We start from the raw sequence: 3257 nt of genomic DNA on the forward strand, positions 1-3257 counted from the left end.
TTGCACTCTCCTTTTGGATTCTCTTCTGTATTACTTGGGAGAGTACTAGGAGGAGTTTCAGTGACTCTTTTACTCAACTGGCCCACTTGTGCCTCCAAATTCCTAATGGAGGACCTTGTTTCATTCATGAAACTTACAGTGGCCTTAGATAGATCAGAGACTATGTTTGCTAAGCTAGATGGATTCTACTCAGAACTCTCTGTCTTTTGCTGAGTGGATGATGGAAAAGGTTTGCTATTGCTAAACCTATTTCTTCCACCATTATTAAAGCCTTGTTGAGGCTTTTGTTGATCCTTCCATGAGAAATTTGGATGATTTCTCCATGAGGGATTATAGGTGTTTCCATAGGATTCACCCATGTAATTCACCTCTGCTATTGCAGGGTTCTCAGGATCATAAGCTTCTTCTTCAGAAGATGCCTCTTTAGTAGTGTTGGATGATTCCTTCAATCCATTCAGACTCTGAGAGATCATATTGGCTTGCTGAGTCAATATTTTATTCTGAGCCAATATGGCATTCAGAGTATCAATTTCAAGAACTCCCTTCCTCTGAGGCGTCCTATTACTTACAGGATTCCTCTCAGAAGTGTACATGAACTGGTTATTAGCAACCATGTCAATGAGTTCTTGAGCTTCTGCAGGCGTTTTCTTTAGATGAATGGATCCACCTACAGAATGGTCTAATGACATCTTTGATAATTCAGACAGACCATCATAGAATATATCCAGGATGGTCCATTCTGAAAGCATGTCAGAAGGACACTTCTTGGTCAGTTCCTTGTATCTCTCCCAAGCTTCATAGAGGGATTCACCTTCCTTCTGTCTGAAGGTTTGAACATCCACTCTAAGCTTGCTAAGCTTTTGAGGAGGAAAGAACTTGGCTAAGAAAGCTATGACCAGCTTATCCCTAGAGTTCAGGCTGTCTTTAGGTTGAGAGTCCAACCATATTCTAGCTCTGTCTCTTACAGCAAATGGGAAAAGCATAAGCCTGTAGACCTCGGGATCAACCCCATTGGTCTTAACAGTATCACAGATCTGCAAGAATTCAGTTAAGAACTGAAAAGGATCTTCTTATGGAAGTCCATGAAACTTGCAGTTCTGTTGCATTAGAGAAACTAATTGAGGTTTCAGCTCAAAATTGTTTGCTCCAATGGCAGGGATTGAGATGCTTCTTCCATGTAAATTGGAATTTGGAGCAGTAAAGTCACCAAGCATCTTCCTTGCATTGTTATTATTTTCGGCCATGTTGTCTTCTTTTTCAAAAATTTCTGTCAGATTTTCTTTAGAGAGTTGTGCTTTAGCTTCCCTTAGCTTCCTCTTCAGAGTCCTTTCAGGTTCAGGATCAGCTTCAACAAGAATGTTCTTATCCTTGTTCCTGCTCATATGAAAAAGAGGAAGAAAGCAGAAAAGAAAATATGGAATCCTCTATGTCACAGTATAGAGATTCCTTTATGTGAGTAGAAGAATAAAGGGAATAAGAGTGAAGAAAGTTGGATAATCCAAACACAAGGGTGAGGATAGGAGCAGAGATATGAGATGAAGAGAAGTGTTAGTAAGTAAATAAATAATTAGAAGGAGATGAGAGAGAGGGAAGAATGATTCAAAAATTAAAAAAATATTTTAAAATTAAATTTAGAATTTGAAAATTAAAATGGAAATTAAATTAAATTAAATTTTTAAAACAATTAATTAATTAAAAAGGAATTTTTGAAAAAGAGGAAGGTATTTTCGAAAATTAGAAGGAGAGAGTTAGTTAGGTAGTTTTAAAAAAAAAGATATGATTGAAATAAAAAGATATGATTGATTAAAAGAGATTTGAAATTTGTTTTTGAAAAAGATATGATTGAAATTGAAAAAGATATGATTGAAACAAAAAGATAAGATTGATTGAAAAAGATTTAGAGAGGAAATTTAAAAAAAAAAGATTTGATTTTGAAAATCAAAGTTGATTACTTGACTAACAAGAAACAAAAATATATAATTTTAAATTTAAAGATTGAACCTTTCTTAATAGGCAAGTAACAACTTTGAAAAATTTTGAATCAAAACATTAAATGCTAATAAAATTTTCAAAAATTAAGAAATAAAATAAGAAAAAGATTTTGAAAATTAATTTGAATATTTTCGAAAAAAATGAAAAAGATTTTGAAAAATTTTAAAAAGGGAATTCGAAAATATGAAAAGAAAATTGAAAAAGATTTGATTTTGAAAAAGATTTTGAAAAAGATAAGATTTTTAAATTGAAAATTTGATTTGACTCATAAAAACAACTAGATTTTAAAAATTTTTGAAAAAAGTCAATCCAAATTTTTGAAATTTATGAGTGAAATAAGGGAAAGATATTTTTTTTATTTTTGAATTTTTAATGATGTGAGAGAAAAACATAAAATTGACACAAAACATAAAAATTATGAATCAAACAACTAATGCATGCAAGAACACTATGAATGTTAAGATGAACACCAAGAATACTTTGAAGATCAAGATGAACATCAAGACTTATTTTTAAAAATTTTCAAGAAAAGAAAAACATGCAAGACACCAAACTTAAAGATTTTTATTCTTTAGACATTAATAATTCAAGAATGCATATGAAAAACAAGAAAAGACACAAAACAAGAAAATATGAAGATCAAACAAGAAGACTGGCCAAGAAAAACTTGAAGATCATGAAGAATGCAATGCATGAAATTTTCGAAAATAATTAAAAAGATGCAATTGACACCAAACTTAAAACTTGACTCTAGACCCAAACAAGAAACAGAAAAATATTTTTGATTTTATGATTTTATAAATTTTTTGGATTTTTTTTCGAAAATTAATTGGGAAAAACGAAAAAGAAGAAATTTTTTTTATTTTTTTTCGAAAATAAGAATAATAAGAACAAAAAGGTTAAAATTAAAATAAAATTACCTAATCTGAGCAACAAGATGAACCGTCAGTTGTCCAAACTCGAACAATCCCCGGCAAAGGCGCCAAAAACTTGGTGTGTGAAATCGTGATCGTTCCTTCCTTGGTAACGGCGCTAAAAACTCAATACGCATGTTCATGTTCTTAATTCTGTTTCACAACTTCGTACAACTAACTAGCAAGTGCACTGGGTCGTCCAAGTAATAAACCTTACGTGAGTAAGGGTCGATCCCACAGAGATTGTCGGCTTGAAGCAAGCTATGGTCACCATGTAAATTTCAGTCAGGCGGATTAAACTGATTTTATGAATTGATAAATAAAATATAAAATAGGATAGTGGTACTTATG

At 31.9% G+C, this 3257-nt stretch overlaps 1 non-coding gene across 1 annotated transcript; it reads left to right on the top strand.

Moving 5' to 3' along the window:
• Nucleotides 1-743: 743 nt before the first annotated feature.
• Nucleotides 744-851, top strand: LOC148550936 (small nucleolar RNA R71). The gene has a single exon (XR_015892685.1). It is a non-coding gene; the product is annotated as a small nucleolar RNA R71 (small nucleolar RNA).
• The last annotated feature ends 2406 nt before the right edge of the window (nucleotides 852-3257 follow it).

The sequence above is a fragment of the Arachis ipaensis genome, chromosome B7, assembly GCF_059453495.1.
Source record: "Arachis ipaensis isolate K30076 ecotype BB chromosome B7, ASM5945349v1, whole genome shotgun sequence".
Classification (NCBI taxonomy): Eukaryota; Viridiplantae; Streptophyta; class Magnoliopsida; order Fabales; family Fabaceae; genus Arachis; species Arachis ipaensis.